At 44.4% G+C, this 26,493-nt stretch overlaps 1 long non-coding RNA gene across 1 annotated transcript; it reads left to right on the forward strand.

Annotated features, from left to right (window-relative positions):
* Window positions 1-222: 222 nt before the first annotated feature.
* On the forward strand, window positions 223-13,120 carry LOC123576130. The gene is made up of 3 exons (XR_006701182.1): window positions 223-343; window positions 483-561; window positions 12,669-13,120. It is a non-coding gene; the product is annotated as an uncharacterized LOC123576130 (long non-coding RNA).
* Window positions 13,121-26,493: the final 13,373 nt, after the last annotated feature.

A 26,493-nucleotide genomic window follows, 5' to 3' on the forward strand; every position in this document is an offset into this window, starting at 1 on the left:
CAGCAACGCAAACCCTCAGAAGAGCAGGAACTATGGAAAGTTCTTAAGAGAGTGTATAAAAGGAGGTGAACCAGTGGAGACTGAGGAGGAGTCAGAGGGAGAACTGGGGGGGGGGGGGGGGGAGGGACAAGAAAGCCATTTTTCGGGGCTTCCCTCCCCCCACCCCCCCCCCAGCAGAACAGCATTTCTGACAGATTTTCCTTATTTGTCTCTGAAGGGGATTTCGGATCATTCAAGATGGACTCAAGCGGTTGCCAAGGCAACAGTTTTACAGTCGTCACTGCCATGGAAACCCTTTCTGTGGCATAATATAAATATTTTCCTTTAAGAATGAGACGGGGAGGTGAGTGGGTGACAAGTTATTTTCTAATGCTCACGGGCTGCGGCCAGAGCCTTCAGTGGATGGGAGGAAGGAGAGGACCAAATTAGCTCAGATTCTATATAATTCACAGAACAGCCTGGTGTTATTTGTTTGTTTTTAGATATAAGAGGCAAAGAGATGGAGGTGGGGGGAGCAAAAAATGTCGACAAAAATAGTCCATAGTCCTGAAGTGGAGAGAGGTAAGAATTTCCCCTTCTTTCTTCTTTTTCTCAGGGACAGTCTATAAGGCTGGATCCTCAACAGAAGTGGTGAAGACAATTTAAAGTTTCCAAAGCCTCCTCTTCCACCTCAAACCTTCTCCAATGTAGGATGAAGCCTTAGGGGACAGTACAGGAGGACCAGAGACTTCTAGAGAACAGTGGCTCAGGAAGTGACCCAAGAGAAGGGACGTTCTTTGCCCTCCTGTGCTATTTCGGAAGTTAGAGCCACAGAAATGCTGCTTACGTTTGCTACCTTGGGCATGTCCTCACACTCACAGGATATTGTGGCCACACGGTCACCACACTCCGGTTTCTCCGAAGAGTCACCTCGGTGGAGAAACAGGACCACATGCTCTCCGAGGTACCTTCCAATGCACAATTCTAGGAGTTCCTGGTCCTGCCCTTGAGGATTTATGATTGTCAGGGTCATCAGTTCTGTATTCAAAGATGCTATGATTTTGTTATTCTGATTGCCCATCATTTTAATTGAGTGGCAGAATGAGCCCTGAGAACAGCAGCTGTGGGCCGGCTGGAGCCACCCGTGCTGGTCCCTCTATCTTCCCTCCCTCCTAGAACATGAATGTCAAGGCCTCTGCCTGGCTCTTCTCCAGGTGGTTTCTGTTGTGGGAGATTTACTGGCTTTAGTGGTCAGAGAGCTTACAGTGAATAGGCTCACAGGGCACCATCAGGCTGCAGTGATGCTGGGGCTGAAAGCAGGAAGCACCATGACTCCTTAAAGCTTGCCGGCTGCAAGAGGAGAAGGATAGTAGTGGTTCTCTAGTCGGGAAGCATTTGGAAAGGGGCCTGGCCCTGCAGCTGACCTTGCAGCTGCCCTGCAGGATCAAAGGGCAAAGAGGAAGGATGGCTTTGCATGGACACTCACGCTGCAGCAAGATGAAGAAATTAGCCTGAGAATGTTCAGAACTGCCATTCTCCTTATCTCCAGCTTCTGGGGGTTGTGCCTGGGAGTGTGCTCAGTTGTGTGGTGTTAGGATGGGGGTTTTCATCCCCTCAGCCCCGGGTTCCTATCTGCAGCAGGGGAGTAGCACAATTGATGGAGAAGACAGTAACCAAATCTATGACATGATTTCAGGTTTAGAAATGGGCCATGGGGGGCGCCTGGGTGGCTCAGTCGGTTGAGTGTCCGACTTCAGCTCAGGTCATGATCTCACGGTTTGTGGGTTCGAGCCCCGCGTCGGGCTCTGTGCTGACAGCTCAGAGCCTGGAGCCCGCTTCGGATTCTGTGTCTCCCCCTCTCTCTGCCCCTCCCCTGCTCGTGCTCTGTCTCTCTCTGTCTCAAAAATAAATAGAAACATTAAAAAAAAAATTAGAAATGGGCCACGGATATTTATCTAGCAATGCTCGGAGTGCCGAGGAACCCTCATGGCAAGAACGAGGGAATGTTAGAATATATGTAAAAGAAAGACCACCTCTTTCATCGCGTAGTAAAATAAAGCACCATGTCTGCTCCAGGACAGGGCTGACTTTGTTTTAAAGAAATCATCAGGTAGACTCATGGATGATGGATCCTTGGCAAGATTTTTTTTTTCCTTGCTGTGAAAACAGCTTTTATTGCTGTTTTGGGTTTATATAATGAACACATGGTCTTTGAAATCATTTGAACAGCAGACAAAAGGATAAGAAAAAATTTAAAAATGACTTGAAATCCCACCACCCAGAGATGATCCCATTAATCATTTATTGACAATATTTTGCATATACATAAGTATTGTGCGCACACACACGTATCATCTGACATAAATGAGACTATTGCATGCATGCTGTTTTTATTTTGGAGAATTTTTTTTAATGCAGTCTTTTGCTCTCTGACCTCCCTGCTTCCCTTCTGCCTTCCTCTCCTTCCCATTGCAGGTAACCCTTGATAACCAGCTTGTGTACCAGGGCCTAGGCTAGCCACCAGGGAAGGGGGAAAATATGAAAAAATATACTCTACAAAACTCCCTAAGTCTTCTGATAGAGATCTAACTCCAACTCCTTCTTTTATCAACTGAGTTCCTGGTAAATTGTTGTTTTTATTTATTTTCCTTTTGTTTGGATTTTGACTGGTTTTTGTTGGCCACTGAAAAAAAATATCATCAAATATATGGTTATTATATCCCCATGGATTCTTCTATTTCTATCAGATAGATTCCAGTGGGAGGGAGGGAAGAGTACGCAGATTTTTTTTATTTTAAAAGATAGAGCAGGGGTTCCTGGGTGGTTCCATCGATTGAGTGGCTGACTCTTGATTTGGGCTCATGACATGATCTCACAGTTGGCGAGTTCTAGCCCCACGTCGGGCTCTGTGCTGACAGTGCAGAGCCTGCTTGGGATTCTTTTTCTCCCTCTCTCTCGGCCCCTCCTCAACTTGTGCCTTCTCTCTGTCTCTCTCTGTCTCTCTCTCCCTCTCTCTGCCTTCCCCTGTGCACATGTGCTTGCTCTCTCTCCCTCAAAAGAAATATATATTTTTTTAAAAGATAGAGCAAAGTTGATCTCCAAAAGGGTTACTATCCCATTCCTACTGACAATGAAAGATAGCATTTGTAGGGGGAGCCTCACCCCTAACCTTCTCATAAGTAGTAGCTGTTTTCCTTCTCTTCTACTTTCTACCATTCTGGCGGGGCTAAGACGATATCTCATAATTTTTAAATATTGCATTTCTCTGATTTTTAGGGGTACTGGGCATATGTTCACATGTCTACTGGCCACTTTGTGTTTCTGTAAATTGCTTTGTCACAGATTTTGCTGCTTCTTCTCTGTACTTTTTAAAACGTTTTTTAATTTGAAATAACTTGAAACTCAGAAGAGCTAAGGATACCACTGGGGATGTCAGCCTTGATCACTTGGCTAAGACGGGGTCTGCCAAGTTTCTCCCCCACAAGGTTACTATTTTCCCCCAAGTTAAGGGTTTCTTTTGACCTCAGCTGAGCCACAGTGCTCAGCTCTCAAGTCAAATCTAAGCATGGTAACTGACACAGGGGAAGTCCCTGCCAGTTGTAGACAAAGACCAGTCATGGACAGGTAATGATGTTGTAAAGTCTGCTGGCTTCCCTACTCGCTGCTATAGTGAGAATAATTGAAGACGCCTTTTGAGTGCTTCCTACGTGCCAGGAAGAGCCTCTGGTGTCTTTTTGTTCATTGATTTCAAGTAAGTCTGTCCCAATCCTTAGCAGTGTTCTTTTTATCCATAATTAATTTTATAAATCAAAGTAACATGTGCTCGTAACTTCGAAGTCAGATGACATTAAAAGGTCCATATTGGGAACACCAGTCTCTTCGCCATTCTTTGTAACCCTCCCCTCCTCCAGTCCTGATCCCTGGAGGCAACTACCCACAACTGTCAGCTAGCTCTTCTAGAATTTGCCTCCACTTCTCCCTTAATTCTTTATCTAACTTTAGCCACTTCCTATACTTTCTACTTTGGTAGGTAAGGATTTAGCTCTTCTATACGAACACTCCTTCCCGTTTCCTTCACTATCTCCCAAACATGTTTACACTGCAATGTTTTGGTAAATTTACACTCCATATTTCATCATTTTGGCTAAGCAAATATTTTTCACCGTTGCTCCAGGTAGCAAGTTAGATTATGTTTCCATTCTTGTATGGCCCTTGGTTTTTTCTTAGCTTTTACAATTAATTTGTTTTGCATTTGCCTGTTTTACTACAATCTACTTTCCCCGTCAAATGTTCTGTCATCCTGAATTATCCAAGTCAATCAAAGTTCTTCTAAAGTTCTTATGGTCTTATTTCGTGATGTGGTATCATTTCTTATGTGTCTTGTATTGCCTGTTTCCTCCAATTTCCTTTTGTTTTCTGAAGGTTTTGTCTCTCCCATGTTAGAAACATTCCTTATGTGTCCTATCTTGGGCTATCTATTCCTTAAAAAAATTTTTTTTTAATGTTTATTCATTTTTGACAGAGAGAGAGGGAAACACAGAATCTGAAACAGGCTAAGGACTCTGAACTGTCTGTCAGCACAGAACCTGACGTGGGGCTCAAACTCACAAACCTTGAGATCATGACCTGAGTTGAAGTCAGTCACCCAACCGACTGAGCCACTCAGGTGCCCCTATCTATTCCTTTTAAGAGCAAAGCACTGTAAAGCCACTAGGAAGTTCCATGGTATGTGGATAGACCCTGTCAACTGGTTGACTTTTCCTTAGGATTTTCAAACACTGAGCCAGATTTTTCACTGGGATAGTTGCAAATTTCAGTTTTGTGGCCGTGTGGAATGGGGAAGGGACATGGGGTCCCAACACACTATATGCAGACTTTCAAACAACAGCTCTTGTTTTCAAACCAGAGCCTAATCCCTCTTGTGAAGCAGAGTGTCCAAATCCTGAGCCTCTCAGCAGTCTGTAGGTTCTATCTAATGTCAGAATTTTCTATGACAGACTCTTAAGTTATAATTTGTTTTTTTTTTCTGCTAAGTCAGAGGATGCTTTCAGTCCATCAAAACTTCATTTAGATGTCATGTCTACTGCTTCTTCTGTACGTCCTTATATCCATTTTTATTCCTTTACTATCATTTTGGCAACATTTGGGTAGGGCAAAGAAATGAACACCTGTGGCCAATCAGCTTTTTAAAACTGAAATTCATCACATGAGTTCTAAAAACATTTAGCCTCAAAAAAGAAAACAATCGGGTTTTGATTCCTTTCTCCCAGAAAGCTCCTTGCCACTTGCACAAACCTGTCTGTTTACTTCTCAAGGAGATAATTTCCCTAGACCAAAAGCTATGAGTGAGAAGACTTTAGCAACTCAAAGACATATACTGTTATACTGACAAATGGAGGGGATTGGGTGGGTGAGATGGGGAGAAAACGAGATGTTGGAAGGCACTGGATGTAAGGGAGCCAAGGAAGCAGTGAGAGATTACATAGACTAGAGGAGATGAGAGGAACAAAGAGGTCAGTACCAAAATCTCTCCTACTTTCTATTCTTACGATCACTGTCCTAATGTACTCTTACATTGTCTTATACCTGGACTGTCACAATAGTCTCCCAACAGGTGACTCTCCCTGCCCTCTTGGCTCCCATAAATCCATTCTCCATATGATAGTGTCACTCCCTTATTTAAAATCCTTTATTGCCTTCCATTGTCCTCAGGATGAGGTCCAGGTCACTCCCATGACAAACAAGGCCTTCTGTTACCTGGCCCCTGTTTACCTTTCCAGGCTTATCTTTCTCTACTTTTTGCCATGAACTCCTTAGAGCTTTTTCTTACCCGATTCTGCTCATGTTTTCTCTTCATCTTAGGATGCTCCTTGACTGGTTAATGCCTGTTCATTCTCTAAGATGCTCAGACATTGCTCACTTCCTTCGGGACATCTATTCCTGGGTTGCGTGCTCCCCATTGGACACTCATAACAACTATTGCCTACATGTCCACGCTTGTGCGCGCGTGCATGTGTGTGTGCATGTATTAAAATGGTCATTTGTTTACTATGTGCTTCCAAGCCTGTGGCGTTCTCGAGGGGAAAAACTGGATGTTGGTCTTTGAGTCTCTTCTCTCACTTAACAAAGTGCCTTGTGCATAATAAGCACAGTATTGAATGAATGAATGAATGAGTGAATGAATGAATGCATTCTGGAAAGAGTCATCTAAGTGGGGTGCCTAAAAAAAAAAAAAACCTTTCAATCGGGGCTTGTCTATAGGTGGAGTTCAGCTCTAAGTTGTAGAGCCAAACATGAAGAAACTTGCTGAATAAAATATTTCCATATCTTATTCCAAAATAAATTTCTGATGGGTCAAAGACTTAAAAAGAGAGAAAGAGCCATAAAAATACTAGAAGAAACCATGTGAGAATTTTGTATATTGGAATGGAGAATATTCTTTTAACCATGAAATAATATCTAGAAAACTTAATTCTGATGGTTCATCTATATACTTTTTTAAATTGCTTGAGAAAAAAAAATGCCACAAAGAGAACAGACTAACTGGGAAAACTATTTGCAACATGCATAACAAAGGGCTAATTTCCTTATCATAGAGTTACTACAATGATAAAACTTATAATCCAATATAAAAATAGGCAAAGATCATGAACACATAGTTTGCATAAAAGAAAATATAAAGGACACTTGAAAGATGCTCAACTTCACTTAAATAAGAAAAATATAGGGGCACCTGGGTGGCTCAGTGGGTTAAGCATCCAACTCCTTTTTAATTATTAATTTTTTTAATGTTTATTTGTTTTTGAGAGAGAGACTGAGCATGAGTGGGGGAGGGGCAGAAAAAGAGAGAGAGAGAGATACAGAATCCAAAGCAGGCTCCAGGCTCCAAGCTGTCAACACAGAGCCTGATGTGGGGCTCAGACCCATGAACCATGAGATCATGACCTGAGCTGAGGTCAGAAGCTTAACTGACTGAGCCACCCAGGCGCCCCAAGCATCCAACTCTTGACTGTGGCCCAGGTCATGATCTCACAATTCCTGAGATCAAGCCCCATGTTGGGCTGACAGCATGGAACCTGCTTGGGATTCTCTCTCCCCCTTCTCTCTCTGTCCCTCCCTGACTTGCGCCTGGGTGGCTCAGTTGGTTAAGCATCTGACTTTGACTCAGTCATGATCTCACAGTTTGTGAGTTCGAGCCCCACATCAGGCTCACTGCTGTCAGACTGTCAGCGAAGACCCCCTTTCAGGTCCTCTGTCCGTCCCCCTGTGCCACTCCCCTGCTTGCCCTATCCCAGAAATAAATAAACATTAAGAAAAATATGGAGGAAATATTTGGTGATTCCATCTTCAGTTAGGTTGGCAAAGATCAAATTGGTTTGGCAAAGGCATAGAGAAACAAGCATTTTTACACATCATTGGAAGGGATGTAAATTTATATAACTTTTTAAGAGGACACTTTACCAAAATGTATTAAAATTGAAAATGTACCTAATTTTGATCTGGCATTTGCACCAGTAGGTGCATCTTAGGTCTAGGAGTATGAAATTAGGTGCACCAGGGTACCTATCACATTAACAAATATTGAGTGCATGGGATGTACAAAGCACTGCGTGAGGTGCTAGAGATATAACAAGGAGCAAAAAAGATAAGGCTCCTGTTCTCGGGAAACTTGTAGTCTATTGGGGCACAGAGACACTGGTTAAACAGTTGGATTATCTAGATAAGTGCTATGAGGGTTGACAGGAATGGACCTAAAAGGAAACTGACAGGAGTCCGGGAAGGCTTCCTGTATAAGTTGCCACCGTGAGCTACATTCAGAGGGTTCAAGTTTGGTGGGAGACAAAGCAAACAACCACAGCACAAACTTTCAATTGTGGTTCGACATAACATAAGGGGCTTAAGTAACACACATTCTTATCCCCACCCTTTTCTACCTTTTGTAGCTTGTCAAAAATTAATGCAATTTAAAGAAGGAAGGAGGGGAGGAAGGAAGGGCACTTAACTTCTTTGAGCTACAATGTCATCATCTGTGAAATAGAAATAATAACACCCTGGAGGGTTAGTGTGAAGGTTGAATAAAATAATGAGTGGGTCTCTACCAAGGAGGAGCAGTGCAGAAAGACTAGACCTGTTTATCCAAATCATTTGAGGCAGGATAATTAATTAAGAACTAAGAACTCATCCTGTCCTTAGATAAAACCACATTTAAGCCATCCCACGCAGGGGACAAGTTTTCTTTCTTCTAAGGTCTCAAGAAGAAAACATACAGACAGCATTTTTGATAAACCAAATCCAGGGTTTAAAAGTAAACAAATTCTCTCTGTGTTAGAATAATAGGATCTTAGACCTAAAAGCCTAGGAAATAATAGAACACAGGGAGCAAATCCAAGGACTTGCCTGATGTATACTCTTGGTGAATGGGGGCATTCTTTCTCCATTAGTTAGCCTAAATCCTTCTGCCTGACATTTTTTCTTTTGTTAATCCTGTCTAGTCACCATTCCTGTAATCGTCCGTATGCCTAGGCATCCGAGGAGGCTGAGGGCTGGAATAAGATTAATATCATACACGCAGCCTGCCCTCAAGGCTTTAAGATTGCAGGTGCAAGATGCAGACATGGGGACAATTAGAACTAAAGAGCTTTCTTATGTGGCATGGGAAAAACCTTTGAACGTTTTTCTTTGTGGAACAGACACTATTTTTATATGTTTGATATACTACCTAGCTTTAAGTTAATTTTTAAAATCTGGCTTAATTTATCGTTGACATAATCTGCCTGACCCTTATAGACATTTACGTTTGGGCTCACAGCTAACAGCTTCTTACTGACAAGGCACAGGAAGATCTGCAATTTCCCTCTTCCTATCTGTGAGGAAGGGAGGGAGCAGGTATGACTAATAACCACCATTTCACAAAGCTCTGCTGAAGCCAGAGAGAAAGTGGGGGCGTTCCCAGCTCGGGCGCACTGGGAATAGCCCAGGGTTTGAACCCGTCCTCCTTGGCTTGAGTCCTGGCTCCACCACTTACTCTGGGATTTTAAGCAATTCTCTGAGCCTCAGTGTGCTCTTATGCAAATTGTGGATGGTACCACCAATTTTGCTGGGCTGATGTGCAGACCAGACATACATATTAAAAGTGGAGCGGGGGAGGCATTTGGTGGGGAAGTGCACCGTCCCACAGCTCCTTGCTGGACTGGCAGAGGTGGTCAGCCCCGGGCCAAATCATCTTCTTTGCAGTATTTTGAAAGCTGTGGGGAAAGCTGCTTGTACCTTTGAGTGCTTGCAATGGTTTGGATTGCAAAGAGAGATTTAAAAACATCCTTAAAGTGTTTTTGTGAAAATCAGATTTAATTCATGCTAAAAGAATTAGTAGGAGACTCACCCCTTCCCTGGCTCATTTTTCTCCTATTTAATGTTCTGGCACAGGGGCCCTGAGTGGGTTGCAGCTTCGGGGATTCTCTGTGCGATAGTTGCTGGTGTTTTTGCAGGGGCAAGGGGAACAATGCTGGGCTGTAGGCATCAGGTTTCAGGGCCGCAAAGTCCTTTCTATGTAGTTCTCAAACTTGAGTGCATATTAAGATTGTCTGGGGGCATGTGTTCAAGTTGCAGATTCCCAGGCCATACCCAGACCTGCTGAGTTAGAAATTCCAGGGCTGGGGGGGCAGGGAGGGGAGGGGGTGGCACCAGGAATCTACATTTCAACACCCTCCCTGCTGAGTGCATCTGAAGCAAGAAGCAAGCCCCCCCCCCCCCCCCCCCCCCCCCCCCGCCGCCCCAGCACTTGGAAAAACACTCCCCTCCCTCCCCTAGTCCCATCTGCTCCTTGCACCTTCTATAGAAGGCTTTTGACCTGCAGTCACACAGTCTCCTGGAGCCTGGACCGGCACTGCGCTGCTGGAGAACTTGCCCCATACCCACACTTGCCCACTACTTCCCCAGTTGTTCTTCACAGAGCTGCTCTTCCTTTTCTCATCTGAGGAGGCTTCAAATACTCGAAGCCAAGGTCCTCTCTGTAACCCTCCCCCCCGCCAGGCCTCAGCAGTCTGTGGTTACAGACTCCCAGGAGTGACCGTAATCCAGTTGTGCTGGTTCTTGTCCCTTTGTGGGGCATGTCCCCCACCAGCTCACAAATCGCCCTCCATTCCCACAAGCTCCTGCAAGTCTCTTTCCCTTCTTCCTGTCTGGCCCCACCAGTGCAAAGCGGGAAGCCCCTTGAGGTCAGGATACCCCGGAACTAGTACTGCTGGCCTCTGCGGTGAGGAGCCAGCACCGGTGCCCTACACCCGCAGTCCCAAGGGTCACGGCAGCTGGGTCTTCCCAGAGAGCTTGGGGGTCCAGCACCTGGCTGATTTCCCTTCAGAACGTGGGGGCCCTTTGCCACGCAGTCACCTGAGCCCCACACAGCCCAGTGGGGCTCTCCACATCTCCAGGTCTGTGAGAAGAACGGCTCCTGCAGCTTCTGCCTGCAACTCCCTTTGCAAGGGGCTGGGTCGGGTGCCTGTCTCTGGGGCTGAGCTAGGGTCCAGGTACTGATCCATTTCATTCTCCCCCGCCCCTCCCTTCTGAGGTGCAAGCTGCTCTGTGCATTCGATATAGGAAAACCCAAGCAAATTGACGTTTGGGGAGCATTTTACCGCTCAGTTATGCATGTGCAGACGTGCTGAAGTCCAGCCTCGGATCCGCATCATTTACCTGACCCTCTCCCACAAGCAGGGTGTGTGACCTGTGTGGTCACACAGGGCGCACCTCACAAGGGGCTCTGTGTTTGGTTTAATGTCCTGCCGTCACTGCCTCAAATTCTTAATCATTTTATCTTGGAACTCATGCTCTGTAAGTGAAGTCTGATGGGACAGTAGAGCAGAGTATGTGAGCGGAGGAGACACCCGGAGGGGGCAATGTGCACGGTCCCAAGTCGGCTGCCACACGGGGCAGCGGGCAGCACGCGTGCGGAGCAGTCGGCTGGGCAGCCTGGGGCAGAAGCTGGGCCAAGACCGGTGGTGATGACAGTACCAGCAGTGGCAGAAGCAGCAGCCACCAGGCTCAGGGAGGGAGGTGGGGCTGTGCAGGAGAGCAGCAGGGAGACGGCTGGTGGGAGGCTGGCTTGCCTGTCTGTCCCCAGGACCCATCCTGGCAACATCTGCACACACACATTCACTCTCTGGCCTGAACCCCAAGATAGGGGCTGCCAAAGCTAACCCAGTAAACTCTGTCAATAAGTTATTACAAGAAAAATCATACACATTGCAAGAAAGTGTATCATGTAGCTCGTAGCACTCCCCCCCCCCCCCCCCCCCCCCCCCCCCAGTTACCAGAATTCTTCAAAGAGCCTGACTCTCTGGTTTCTCTGGTTTTGAACTGCTACAACGTTGCAAAGCAAATATGCACGGCCTCAGAGGAGAAATTAAATTTAAAGATTATGCATTGGATGGAAAAGAACACTATTTTCACATGAGGCCATAGATGAACCGATTTTCAATAAAGCAGACAGTTGTAAAATTAATTTTCCTTGTAATGGAAGAGACAGAGATAGCATGCATAAACAGATGCTCTGAGTTATATAAAATCATGAGGCCACTTTCAGTTTCTTGTATGACTTTCACAAGTTACAGGAAATGTCAGAGGAAACCTTAATACAGGGGCATCTGGCGGGCTCAGTCAGAAGAACGTGCAACTCTTGATCTTAGGGTCATGAATTCGAGTCCCACATTGGGTGTTGAGATTCCATAGATAAATAAAACTTAAAAATAAAATAAAGTGCCGTTGTATAAAATGCCTTCAAAGTTAGATTCAGACAACATGAAACTAATTTGTAGCAAAAAGTAAAATTCTTTAGAGAAATTGTTTCATGTGAATCATCAGCTCTAGGTGTACTAAAATATACATTTCAAAATAATTCATCAGAAAGCTATCCCAATGTTGACACAGCCTATAAAATACTTTTAATAGCTCAGTAGCAGCTGCATCATCAGGAAGATTATTCTCAAAATTAAAAAGATTAGTTGTCAGCTCCTACTCTCACATTTGCCAAGAGTAACTCATGTTGCCTTTAATTACACCGAATGGGAGTGAAATCGCTGCAAGTTTAAATGAATCTGCAGAGAAATCTTATGCTCGGTCAATACGTCACATTAATAAAGTTATTTATTGGGGCGCCTGGGTGGCGCAGTCGGTTAAGCGTCCGACTTCAGCCGGGTCACGATCTCGTGGTCCGTGAGTTCGAGCCCCGTGTCAGGCTCTGGGCTGATGACTCAGAGCCTGGAGCCTGTTTCCAATTCTGTGTCTCCCTCTCTCTCTGCCCCTCCCCCGTTCATGCTCTGTCTCTCTCTGTCCCAAAAATAAATAAACGTTGAAAAAAAAATTAAAAAAAAAATAAAGTTATTTATTGTATTATATTAAATGGTGACATCAAAATGTTATGCAAATTACGAATCTCGGTTGCTACTCATATACTGTTATTTATCACCCCATGTTTTATGTCTTGGTAAGTAAAAACAATTTTATTTTATTTTTATTTACTTATTTATTTATTTTGATGAGGAACAAGACATTTAATAGTTTTAAAGTATCTCCCTCCAAAATATTGTTACAAAAGACAATGAGTAACTTTAAAGTGGGAGACACCACTTTAATCAAGTAACCAAAGCGATTATCATCAGTAATGGGACAAATCAAAATCTTAAGCCACGTGAGAGGATGGATCGAGAAGAACATAGCACAACTTCTGGGATATTCCTGCCGAAGATGTATAACCTGGATCTATTCAGGAGAAAATATCAGACAAGCTAAACTGAGGGTCATTCTGCAAAGTAACTAGCCTGGAATTTTCAAACGTGTTGAGGCTTGAAAGTTAAGGAAAGATTGAGCAGCTCTACCAGATTGAAGACTAAATGCAATGCATGATCCCGGACTGAATTCTTTCACTATAAAAGAGACATTATAGAGACAATTGTCAAAATGTGAATGGTTCTGTGCATTAGGCGATAGTAATGTTTCCCTGGGAAACTTCCTGATTTTTTCTGGTTGTGTTGTGGTTCAGTACAGGTGTGTTTGTAGGAAATACAGAGTATTCTGGGATGATGGACCATTGTGCTGGCCAGTGTGCTCTCAAACTGTTCAGAAAAAGTTGTTTCTGCAACTCTCTGTTTCAAAACTTGATAAAAAAAAAATTTTTTTAAATTTTTTAGTAAAAACAATTTTAAAAGGAAAAGCTTCACATTGTAGTATCTTTAACGACCCTTTTCTTTTCCTGCTCCAGGAACAAAGGGTGCTACCTTTTCCTTTTGTGCTGGGCGCCGAGAATTACACAGCTCACCCTGTCCACAGCTCTTCCCTGCAGGGTGCATGGCCGGGTTCTCGGGTTTTCTCTGAAGCGCCTGGTGTGGAACCCTGCTCCCACTTTCCCACTTGCTAGCCCTCTTTTGTGGAAGTCCTTCCTAAAGAACCGCTTACAGGCCCCCTGTGATGCTCCTGCCAGGGTGGAGAAGCATGCTCCTAACTCGCAGCCAGTGACCAGCACGCTTCTGATGACACAGCGGGAAGTCCAGGCGCCCCCCAGCTTGCTGTGGAGCCGTGCCTTGCCCATTCTGTGTCATGTGACTGTGGTTTTGGCCCCTAGTGAAGGCCTTTCCGTTTCTGATTAAATTCCAACTTTACCTAGTTTGTTGCAGTGAATTTAGACCCAACATCTGCTCTCTGATGCTTTAGCTTTTCCTGACAGTTCTGCGGTATCTCAGATTTGATGGGCACGCCTCCTGTTTTTATCTTGGCCACTGATAAAAATGGACTGGAGCGTGCTACCTAGTACCGGAGAGCACAGTATCTGCAATGACTTAACTAGGCTCGGGCCCTCTGCCGCTCTGCTCCCTTCTCTCCCTCTCTCACCCGTTTCCATTAAGCGAATGGACACAGTGCCTCTCTGAAGGCCTCTCTTTCATCCTCTTACCCCCCCACCCCCCCCATCGCCCCCCCTCCCCCACCGTTAGACATTCCACTCAGGATGCCTGCACTGAGGAATAGCTCTGGGGGAAAATGGAGGTGGGCAGAGCTCTCTCTCTCTCCTCTTGCTTCCCTTGTTTTCAACCCTCCAAAGTCATAGGGCAGTGTGGAAGGCACCCCGGGTCTTCTCCAGGCTGGGATACGGTTTACCAAATTTGCGGCAGCAAGTCAAATGCTGAGGTCCTCAGGGTCTAATTTCCCTCCTGGGAGCGCTTCCTTCGGTCCAGTAATGTTGTGCAGAAGACATGGCTTTGGGAAGACCATCTTATCTCTCTTATTGGATCCCTGACAAGTTGGTCATGTATCTCACTCAGGTAACAAGAGTTACGGAAAGATAAGAGCTTGGGCTATAGATAGGGAGTCAGGAGAGAGTAAGATTTAATTTCCTGTTCCTTTGCACATTATGATACCCCCTCTTCCAGGGAGAAACCATTACAGGTGAGCCCTTGCTTCCCGCCTGACCTCTGGCTTTGCCTTCAGACAAGCAATCTTCTTACCTCAGAGTTAGAGTTGACCTTTCCCACACCTATAGGTCTGGGGTTCCTTGGCTAACATTGATGACCCCTTCAGTCTTCAATTTACCTCTAACTCTAGTTTCTGAACCTATGCCTGGCTGAAGTCTCAGATCGCATGAACCCCCAAGTTCACCGACCTCAGCACCACAGCTGTGCTTTATAATTTGGCTTCCATGAATCCCCTGGTTCTTAGCTGCTTGTCTGGTTCCTGGACCATGACCCTTCTCCAGGTGTAAGCCTTGTCCCCGCTGCAACATACACCTGTCCCCATTGTCCTGGTCCGTCTTGAACAGCCTCTGTCATCTTCGACGCTGGTGTGACATAATAGTGGCTGTCCCTTCCTCTTAACTTATAAGCCACACGAGCTCCTCGTCTGTACTTGTCGCAGTCGTGGATTACTGGGACAGTCTCTTCGAAGATAGATCCTGCTAAGAATTCCAGGAAAGGTGCTCCCCTGAGTCAACTGGACATTACCCTTGCCACGAGGGTATGAGCAACAGATTCTCCTTTCTTTTCTAGCCAAACCAAATCCTTTCACTTTTACATTGTGTGTGTTGTGACCAGATGGGCTTTTTGTAAATCAGACTATATTGTAAGTGATCCAGAGCGACTCTATCAAAAGGAGTCCCGAGAAAAATCTTAGAAAATTTAAAGCTTCCCTTCAGTAATTTAGCTGCTTTACCAAAGCTGAATTTTCATGCATGGGTGTCCTTTAAGTGGCATGTGGGTTCTCTGCCACATGACTGCTCCCCCGGCTGCTCTTTGAGAATCTTTGCAGTGTGTTCATGATAAATGTGTCTCATCCAAGCTGTATGCTTCAGCTGCTTCATTTACATATTTAAGGAAAGCCACTGTTTTGGATGCTATGTTTAAAAGTTGAAGGTCCTTGGGGCATCTGGGTGGTTCAGTCGGTTAAGCATCTGACTCTTGATTTTGGCTCAGGTCATGATCTCACAGTTCATGAGATTGAGCCCTGCATTGGGCTCTGCACTGACAGCATGGAGGCTGCTTGAGATTCTCTCTCTTCCTCTCTCTTTGCCTCTACCCCATTCACGTGGGCGCGCTCTCTCTCTCTCTCTTTCTCTCTCTCTCAAAATAAATAAATAAACTTAAAAAAAAAAAAAAGAAACGTTGAAGGTCCTTCTGGAAATACAGCTTTAAAAATGTTTAAATTAACTATAATTTCAGATGGAGATTTTGCTGTTGTTGTTGAGCACCAGGAAAACAGACGTTATGAATTACAGGTGAAATCTGACCAGAGAAAATGCAGTGGCTGCTCTGCTTTCGGTAATGTCCCCCTTGGGGTTGGTTCTACGGACTCTTTGAGGAACAATCCTGAGTCTTGAGTACGCATGGGGGCCACCTATTGGACGGGTCACCTCTTTGCTCAGGTCCATGCTCTGTGGTCTGTAGCTGCGGGCAGGTTGAACACCGGGAGCGGGGACCTGGCTCTTGTCAAGCTGTGTGCTCTCAGTCCTGAGCTCTTCTGGGGCCTCAGACTTAGAAGGGCCCTGGAGGGAGCCCTATGGCGAAGCTTAGAAACCAACAGGGACTTACAGACTGTGCCTCTGGCCGAAAAGTCTCATTTTTCCCAGCAACTTTGTATTCTACTCAAATAACACCACCTGTCAGAGGCTGGCCCTTTTCCTTCCTTCTCCTTCAACTCAGAGGTTCCTCAGAGTCCAAAGATAAACATTCAGGGCAAGCAGGCATGGAGGTGAGGGGAGCTGGGAGGCCCCTGCTTTTGCACAGAAACTTCATGCAGGTGTATTTATTTTGAAGAGTCCCAGGAAGGAGCAGAGGGAGGGCTGAACAGCTGGCTCCTCTTCCGTATCCTCCCGGTTCTGCATTTTCCTCCTGTCTGAGGGACCATCAGAGTCACGGGGGTTGGGCTCCCAATATAAACACTGAGAGGGGTGCCTGGGTGGCGCAGTCGGTTGGGCGTCCGACTTCAGCCAGGTCACGATCTTGCGGTCCATGAGTTCGAGCCCCGCGTCAGGCTCTGGGCTGATGGCTCAGAGCCTGGAGCCTGTTTCCGATTCTGTGTCTCCCTCTCTCTCTGCCCCTCCCCCGTTCATGCTCTGTCTCTCTCTGTCCCAAAAATAAATAAACGTTGAAAAAAAAAATTTAAAAAAAAAACAACAAAAAACACTGAGAGCTTCCATTCCTATAAGAGTTTTCAAGAAAGCACATCTGAGTCCTCCCAGATATGCCTTTTCCAAATGGGATGGCAGACTTCTTCTCTACCTCTGCCCTCAACATGTGGACGTGCGCATGCACACACACACACACACACCCCTCTTTTTTTCCTTCCAGTGCGGGACCGTGACCACTTGAAGGAGAAGACTGGTCTACACTTGTATCAAGAGGCCTCAGTGGTACTATTCTCCTTCCAAGGGGCCTAAGCGGGAAGTGTGAGGTTCTGGAGAAATCCAAGCCAGGAGCTGCTTCCCAATGGGGCAGGATATATCCAGGTTTTATATTTACTAGCTGTGTGATCTTGAACAAATTAGTAATGTAAAATGGGAAAAATAATGACAATAGCTGCATGTATTGGCCTCTTACTATGTGTTAATACCCTGGCTAAACAGCTTTCCCCCATTATCTCATTTAATCTTCACAACAGTCTGGTGAAGAAGACACTGTTTTGATCTTTTACTTTTTAATGGTGGAAAAGTCAGGAAATAAAAATATATTATCAGGGACAAAAATATATCAATTAATGTTTCCACATATGATCTCACTACACATAAGAGAAAAGAATAAGTTATTTTCATGGTCAGCAGGGTAGGCCCTCATTCATCCATTCATCCATCCATCCATCCATCCATTCATCTACCAACCCACCCACAAGCCCCTTGTTACTGTTCTGCAATGTTCACCCTACCAATTAATGCTACTAAACTCTAGTGTCTTAGGTTAATGAACAAGATTGAGTGATCCAAATATAAACTTGATATTTGCCCAATGGCCAGGGCTGGACTGGCTGGCTCCCTCAGAAATTTCACCTAGTGGCCCAGGGCAGCAGCAATTTGCCACAGGTAGGGAAAGTCATCCCTCCTGCCCTCACACCCAGAAGAGCCTCCTAAGTCCTGGCCTCTGTATGTACAATGAGTGGATTTAAAAATTCTTCTTGTCTTCTCTTCATCTTTCCCTAAATCCCTGGTGGGAATAGAATTGTGGTAGGTTTTAGATAACAGCCTCACAGCCTTAATTTTATTTACCTCACAAGCTTGACTCTGGAGACGCCAGCTGTATGGTTATGGAAAATAGCATAGAAATTATGAACTTTTCAGCCAAGGGTTCTACTACCCTCATAACAGGGCCACAGGGCTGCATGTAACAACACTGTCCTCAGGACTTTGGGGAGAAAAACTCATACAGGCCTCACACAAGAGACTCCAAGAGAAAACTGAGCTTGAAACCAAATCTCCCAGGGAACTTTTCTCCACTGGCTTTGCATCCCTCTCCATGCTCCCAAACCAGTCATGGGCAGTGAGTCAGCTCAGGAGCAAACACCTCCTATGGTGGCTGTGGGCGACATGCCTGTTCTGCTATTGATCAGACTTTCTGTTCTCTGCTCTGGGGATGGCAGGTCTGGAGCAGGAGAAACAACTGGAGACAAAAAAAAAAAAAAAAAAAAAAAAAAGATTAAAATAAAATAAACTAAATACGAGTAAAGGAGAGAGGGTAAAAATAGAAATAAGTGAAGCTCTTGTTTCCCGGGCAGGTCGAAGCACGTGGGTACAAAGATTAATGAGCCTATTATGATCAGAGGCTAGAGAGACTTGAGCTTGAGATGCTCTGATAAGGATTGGGCAGGGAAGGGTTAATCACCAAGGCAGGGAAAGTGCGCCAGGTGCTAGGGGGAGTTGGGGGCATAGGGAGAGCAGCCAGGCTGGTGGGCCCAGGGATCCAGAGAATCTGGAGGACCTGGTAGAGAGGTGACAGGTGTCCCAGCAAGTGGGAAAAAGGGTAGAAGCCCCAACAGGTACTCTCAGAAGAGGGGGCAGGGTAGGACAGTTGGGGGACACGCAAGAGACCAAGGCAGGTCCAAGACTAGGGAAACAAGGTAGATTCCTGGAGCGAGAGAAGGCACAGGAGATAATCAACAGTGAAGGCAGGGTCAGATTTATGAGAGGTCAGAGTGGGGTGTGGATGCCGGGCCATCACAACTGCCCCAGAGTTCCTCAACCCAACTTTCCAAACGGAAGTGCCTGGCTGGAGCCTAGGGCCAGGGCTGAGCTCGTGGTGGGGAGAGGGCAGGGGTTAGCCAGCTGAGATGGGGGGCTTCAAGCCTGTCACCTTGAAGGCTCTGAAGACTTTGGGTGCAAAGTGCTATTGCTTGGAGTATGTTACACATTGAAAGCACCTCGGGAGCTTTTAAATATACTGACACCCAGGCAATCTCTCTCCGCAACCCTAACCCATCCCCACACCAATCAAATGAGAATCTACGGTCCTCCGGCGATTCCCGTGTTAGCCAAGGTTGAAAACCACCAACGTACGTGCAAGATGACTCTGTCAGTGTCTACGAAATGGGTACCGTACAACATAGCAACCACAACCAGAGTGTAGTATTAGGCATGTGAAATGAGATCAGTTTGAATTCACATCTGCTGTAAACCTTAAACACACTGGATTTTGATGACAGCCTGAAAAAAAAAAAAGTGAAATAGCGCATCAGTAATGAGATATTGTTGAAATGATAGTTTTGGACCTATTGGGTTACATAAAATGTATTATTAGAATTAATTTCACCTGCTTGTTCTCCCCTGCCCTAACGTTGCTCCTAGAAAGTATGTCTGCCTACGAGGTTTGCATGCTACACACCTATTTCTTTTGAGCAGGGGTGCTCTGGGACTTCTCAGTTCCGATTCACCAACCACATGACTGAAATTGCTTTTCCAGTATGGCGGCTGCCGATGGTACTCGACTTTGGAAAAAAGGCCTCCCACACCGTTTGCAATTATGTATTTATTTGTGTGTTTACATGTTTAGTGTCTGATTTCCTCAGTGGGCCATCTGTTTTGTTTACCTAGTTCAGCACTTAGCTGGGTATCTGGGACATAGTAACAGTTGAATGAATATTTGTTAAGTTAATGAATGGGGAAGGAAGGAAGGAAGGAAAGGATGAAGGAACACACAGATGAATAAAGTAGGTCTCTTTTCTACTGCTGTGTTCCCTGGGACACACGGGCTCATCAGAAAGTCTCCAGCTTGGGCTTGTACTACAAAAGAGAGGGCCGTTTTGCATAGAAGGGAAGGGCTGTCGCAGAGGTGACTGGAAAGTGTTTTGGAGCCAGGCTTGGCCAATGCAACTCACCAGCCTCTTGGACTCTGATTTCTTCCATCTGTAAAATGGAGGTAAGATTATCTCCCAGGGTTATTGTGTTCTGAAGGGCTTAACAGTGACTGTAAAGCAGTCATTGGTTTAAGAAGGAAAAAAAGAGGATTAGTCTCTGGGACGCAATCTGTTCTCCCCAGGGGGTTGCAGGAGCTCCTGGCCTCCTGGGGGCAGACTGCTGGATACACCTAGTTCTTCAAAGCCTGACACCCACTGTGCCTTTGGGCAGTTTATGAGGATGGAAAAAAAGAAAACTTCTGGTGGCTTTACCTTGTATAAAAAGGTGTCTGCTTTGGCTCATAGCCCAGCCTTGGCCACTGGCTACTCTCCTACTGCGGCTCCTTTCCAACATCATGAGCCTAGCACTCTCCTCAGGCAGTACTTTTGGAAGAGGCCTCAGATTCAGATCAGAATCTTTGGAGACGGGCAGAGAGTCTTTTGCCCCCATATCATGCTTGGCACAAAAAGCATTGCCCCCTCCCCTTGCTCACCCATGACCCGTGACCCATGACATGACCCATGGTAACAAAGAAGGGAGGCTAGGACACAGGAGGCTCGACCTGTTTGTCCACAGTGTTCTCCGTCTGGCCAGACAGCACACCAAGAACTGCTCTATTTATCAGGCTCACAATTGAAAAGGGAGTATGGGCTGGCTGTCAAAAAAGAGAAAGCCATTTATTCCCTTCTCTGGGGGCTATTTGTAATTAAAATTCAAGCTCAATTTATCCAGATAAGGAGAATGCTCTCGGCATGCACCTGTTTTAGTAATTTATGGTCTCTTCAAGATGGGCAGAAGCGTGTATCTGTCTGCCAAGGCTGAAGCAGTGGTGATCAGTAAAAGGCCTCCATGAACCTTCACTCCCAGATTCGGAATACTCCACAACCATAGACACATGCATTTGACAGGTCAGGTTTTAAAGTTGTAAAGCCTACAGAATTATTCATGCTGTCAATGCCCACATTGTCTGCAGTGAACACAGGGAATGAAATATCAAAATGGGATTAGAAATAATAAACGGTCAAGATTTGTGCCGAAACTAGATGCAAGAGGCCAGATGTATCACTTACAGCTCTTAGGTTGATGAGGTCAACGACACACAAATTCCCAAGACTTCACTTTATGAAATATTAACAAGTTTCTTCCTCAGCTGCTACAGCAACAGAACATTCCCGAGCCAGATAACATTGTGTTATATGGCAAGGCATTCACACGGGTGTCAAGGACACATTCACGGGCTCAAGAAACTCTACCACCTACCTGGAGGTCCTACAGACAGGACCATGATGTAAAGCCTCGTGACTAGTCAAGTTCAGTCAGCAAAAACCATTGCTTACATCTCTTTGGAAAGGACTCTAACAAATCCTCTTGTCTATGAACGCACTGTCTAGTGTCTGGACCTTTGTCTAAGATCCATAACTCCCGTTGGATGAAGACATGGAATGCAACTCTGAAGTATTGATCTTTATTTTTCTCACAGATACAGGTATCAACTCGCTTTCCACTGGAGTCCAGAACCCTCTGGATTACCCACAAAAAGTTCTTGGCAGTGACCTGAAACCACATGGACAGCTGGCTAACCTACTCTAACCATGACCTGCTGACTAGCAATTCATCCTCATGTTCCAGACTTATCCAACAACCACCGCAGGCAATTCTAAGTGAATTCCTTCCTACAACTCTCAGTCAGCCTCCAGAAAAGCTCCGCTGAGCTGGCACCTAGCCTCCTTGACTTCATTTCTCTCTTTCCTTCTTGATTCTGATTTGTCACCCATAAGCTCAGACCTACATTTGCTTCATACATTGAGGTTTGGCCTGGGCCACCTCTAAACTGGGCCCCAAATCTGCAAAATTTTTTTTTCTTTTTTTTTTTTTTTATAATATATGAAATTTATTGTCAAATTAGTTTCCATAAAACACCCAGTGCTCATCCCAAAAGGTGCCCTCCTCAATACCCGTCACCCACCCTCTCCTCCCTCCCACCCCCCATCAACCCTCAGTTTGTTCTCAGTTTTTAACAGTCTCTTATGCTTTGGCTCTCTCCCACTCTAACCTCTTTTTTTTTTTTTTTTCCCTCCCCCTCCCCCATGGGTTCCTGTTAGGTTTCTCAGGATCCACATAAGAGTGAAACCATATGGTATCTGTCTTTCTCTGTATGGCTTATTTCACTTAGCATCACACTCTCCAGTTCCATCCACGTTGCTACAAGAGGCCATATTTCATTTTTTCTCATTGCCACGTAGTATTCCATTGTGTATATAAACCACAATTTCTTTATCCATTCGTCAGTTGATGGACATTTAGGCTCTTTCCATAATTTGGCTATTGTTGAGAGTGCTGCTATGAACATTGGGGTACAAGTGCCCTATGCATCAGTACTCCTGTATCCCTTGGATAAATTCCTAGCAGTGCTATTGCTGGGTCATAGGGTAGGTCTATTTTTAATTTTCTGAGGAACCTCCACACTGCTTTCCAGAGCAGCTGCACCAATTTGCATTCCCACCAACAGGGCAAGAGGGTTCCCGTTTCTCCACATCCTCGCCAGCATCTATAGTCTCCTGATTTGTTCATTTTGGCCACTCTGACTGGCGTGAGGTGATCCCTGAGTGTGGTTTTGATTTGTATTTCCCTGATAAGGAGCAACGCTGAACATCTTTTCATGTGCCTGTTGGCCATCCGGATGTCTTCTTCAGAGAAGTGTCTATTCATGTTTTCTGCCCATTTCTTCACTGGGTTATTTGTTTTTCGGGTGTGGAGTTTGGTGAGCTCTTTATAGATTCTGGATACTAGCCCTTTGTCCGATATGTCATTTGCAAATATCTTTTCCCATTCCGTTGGTTGCCTTTTAGTTTTGTTGGTTGTTTCCTTTGCTGTGCAGAAGCTTTTTATCTTCATAAGGTCCCAGTAATTCACTTTTGCTTTTAATTCCCTTGCCTTTGGGGATGTGTCGAGTAAGAGATTGCTACAGCTGAGGTCAGAGAGGTCTTTTCCTGCTTTCTCCTCTAAGGTTTTGATGGTTTCCTGTCTCACATTCAGGTCCTTTATCCATTTTGAGTTTATTTTTGTGAATGGTGTGAGAAAGTGGTCTAGTTTCAACCTTCTGCATGTTGCCATCCAGTTCTCCCAGCACCATTTGTTAAAGAGGCTGTCTTTTTTCCATTGGATGTTCTTTCCTGCTTTGTCAAAGATGAGTTGACCATACGTTTGTGGGTCTAGTTCTGGGGTTTCTATTCTATTCCATTGGTCTATGTGTCTGTTTTTGTGCCAATACCATGCTGTCTTGATAATGACAGCTTTGTAGTAGAGGCTAAAGTCTGGGATTGTGATGCCTCCTGCTTTGGTCTTCTTCTTCAAAATTCCTTTGGCTATTCAGGGCCTTTTGTGGTTCCATATGAATTTTAGGATTGCTTGTTCTAGTTTCGAGAAGAATGCTGGTGCAATTTTGATTGGGATTGCATTGAATGTGTAGATAGCTTTGGGTAGTATTGACATTTTGACAATATTTATTTTTCCAATCCATGAGCAGGGAATGTCTTTCCATTTCTTTAAATCTTCTTCAATTTCCTTTGTAAGCTTTCTATAGTTTTCAGCATACAGATCCTTTACATCTTTGGTTAGATTTATTCCTAGGTATTTTATGCTTCTTGGTGCAATTGTGAATGGGATCAGTTTCTTTATTTGTCTTTCTGTTGCTTCATTGTTAGTGTATAAGAATGCAACTGATTTCTTTTTTTTTTTTTTTTTTTTTTTTTTTTTTTTTTAATTTTTTTTTTTTTTTCAACGTTTATTTATTTTTGGGACAGAGAGAGACAGAGCATGAACGGGGGAGGGGCAGAGAGAAAGGGAGACACAGAATCCGAAACAGGCTCCAGGCTCCGAGCCATCAGCCCAGAGCCCGACGCGGGGCTCGAACTCACAGACCGCGAGATCGTGACCTGGCTGAAGTCGGACGCTTAACCGACTGCGCCACCCAGGCGCCCCGGAGAATGCAACTGATTTCTGTACATTGATTTTGTATCCTGCAACTTTGCTGAATTCATGTATCAATTCTAGCAGACTTTTGGTGGAGTCTATCGGATTTTCCATGTATAATATCATGTCATCTGCAAAAAGCGAAAGCTTGACTTCATCTTTGCCAGTATTGATGCCTTTGATTTCCTTTTGTTGTCTGATTGCTGATGCTAGAACTTCCAGCACTATGTTAAACAACAGCGGTGAGAGTGGGCATCCCTGTCGGGTTCCTGATCTCAGGGAAAAAGCTCTCAGTTTTTCCCCATTGAGGATGATGTTAGCTGTGGGCTTTTCATAAATGGCTTTTATGATCTTTAAGTATGTTCCTTCTATCCCGACTTTCTCAAGGGTTTTTATTAAGAAAGGGTGCTGGATTTTGTCAAAGGCCTTTTCTGCATCGATTGACAGGATCATATGGTTCTTCTCTTTTTTTTTGTTAATGTGATGTATCACGTTGATTGATTTGCGAATGTTGAACCAGCCCTGCATCCCAGGAATGAATCCCACTTGATCATGGTGGATAATTCTTTTTATATGCTGTTGAATTCGATTTGCTAGTATCTTATTGAGAATTTTTGCATCCATATTCATCAGGGATATTGGCCGGTAGTTCTCTTTTTTTACTGGGTCTCTGTCTGGTTTAGGAATCAAAGTAATACTGGCTTCATAGAATGAGTCTGGAAGTTTTCCTTCCCTTTCTATTTCTTGGAATAGCTTGAGAAGGATAGGTATTATCTCTGCTTTAAACGTCTGGTAGAACTCCCCTGGGAAGCCATCTGGTCCTGGACTCTTATTTGTTGGGAGATTTTTGATAACCGATTCAATTTCTTCGCTGGTTATGGGTCTGTTCAAGCTTTCTATTTCCTCCTGATTGAGTTTTGGAAGAGTGTGGGTGTTCAGGAATTTGTCCATTTCTTCCAGGTTGTCCAATTTGTTGGCATATAATTTTTCATAGTATTCCCTGATAATTGTTTGTATCTCTGAGGGATTGGTTGTAATAATTCCATTTTCATTCATGATTTTATCTATTTGGGTCATCTCCCTTTTCTTTTTGAGAAGCCTGGCTAGCGGTTTGTCAATTTTGTTTATTTTTTCAAAAAACCAACTCTTGGTTTCGTTGATCTGCTCTACAGTTTTTTTAGACTCTATATTGTTTATTTCTGCTCTGATCTTTATTATTTCTCTTCTTCTGCTGGGTTTAGGCTGCCTTTGCTGTTCTGCTTCTATTTTCTTTAGGTGTGCTGTTAGATTTTGTATTTGGGATTTTTCTTGTTTCTTGAGATAGGCCTGGATTGCAATGTATTTTCCTCTCAGGACTGCCTTCGCTGCGTCCCAAAGCGTTTGGATTGTTGTATTTTCATTTTCGTTTGTTTCCATATATTTTTTAATTTCTTCTCTAATTGCCTGGTTGACCCACTCATTCGTTAGTAGGGTGTTCTTTAACCTCCATGCTTTTGGAGGTTTTCCAGACTTTTTTCTGTGGTTGATTTCAAGCTTCATTGCATTGTGGTCTGAAAGTATGCATGGTATAATTTCAATTCTGGTAAACTTATGGAGGGCTGTTTTGTGACCCAGTATATGATCTATCTTGGAGAATGTTCCATGTGCACTCGAGAAGAAAGTATATTCTGTTGCTTTGGGATGCAGAGTTCTAAATATATCTGTCAAGTCCATCTGATCCAATGTCTCATTCAGGGCCCTTGTTTCTTTATTGATCGTGTGTCTAGATGATCTGTCCATTTCTGTAAGTGGGGTGTTAAAGTCCCCTGCAATTACCACATTCTTATCAATAAAGTTGCTTATGTTTATGAGTAGTTGTTTTATATATTTGGGGGCTCCGGTATTCGGCACATAGACATTTATAATTGTTAGCTCTTCCTGATGGATAGACCCTGTAACTATTATACAGTGTCCTTCTTCATCTCTTGTTACAGCCTTTAATTTAAAGTCTAGTTTGTCTGATATAAGTATGGCTACTCCAGCTTTCTTTTGGCTTCCAGTAGCATGATAAATAGTTCTCCATCCCCTCACTCTCAATCTAAAGGTGTCCTCAGGTCTAAAATGAGTCTCTTGTAGACAGCAAATAGATGGGTCTTGTTTTTTTATCCATTCTGATACCCTATGTCTTTTGGTTGGCGCATTTAATCCATTCACATTCAGTGTTATTATAGAAAGATACGGGTTTAGAGTCATTGTGATGTCTGTATGTTTTATGCTTGTAGTGATGTCTCTGGTACTTTGTCTCACAGGGTCCCCCTTAGGATCTCTTGTAGGGCTGGTTTAGTGGTGACAAATTCCTTCAGTTTTTGTTTGTTTGGGAAGACCTTTATCTCTCCTTCTATTCTAAATGACAGACTTGCTGGATAAAGGATTCTCGGCTGCATATTTTTTCTGTCTAGCACGCTGAAAATCTCGTGCCAATTCTTTCTGGCCTGCCAAGTTTCAAAAGAGAGATCAGTCACGAGTCTTATAGGTCTCCCTTTATATGTGAGGGCACGTTTACCCCTTGCTGCTTTCAGAATTTTCTCTTTATCCTTGTATTTTGCCAGTTTCACTATGATATGTCGTGCAGAAGATCGATTCAAGTTACGTCTGAAGGGAGTTCTCTGTGCCTCTTGGATTTCAATGCCTTTTTCCTTCCCCAGTTCAGG

This window comes from Leopardus geoffroyi, chromosome C2 (genome assembly GCF_018350155.1).
Source record: "Leopardus geoffroyi isolate Oge1 chromosome C2, O.geoffroyi_Oge1_pat1.0, whole genome shotgun sequence".
NCBI classification, from domain to species: Eukaryota; Metazoa; Chordata; class Mammalia; order Carnivora; family Felidae; genus Leopardus; species Leopardus geoffroyi.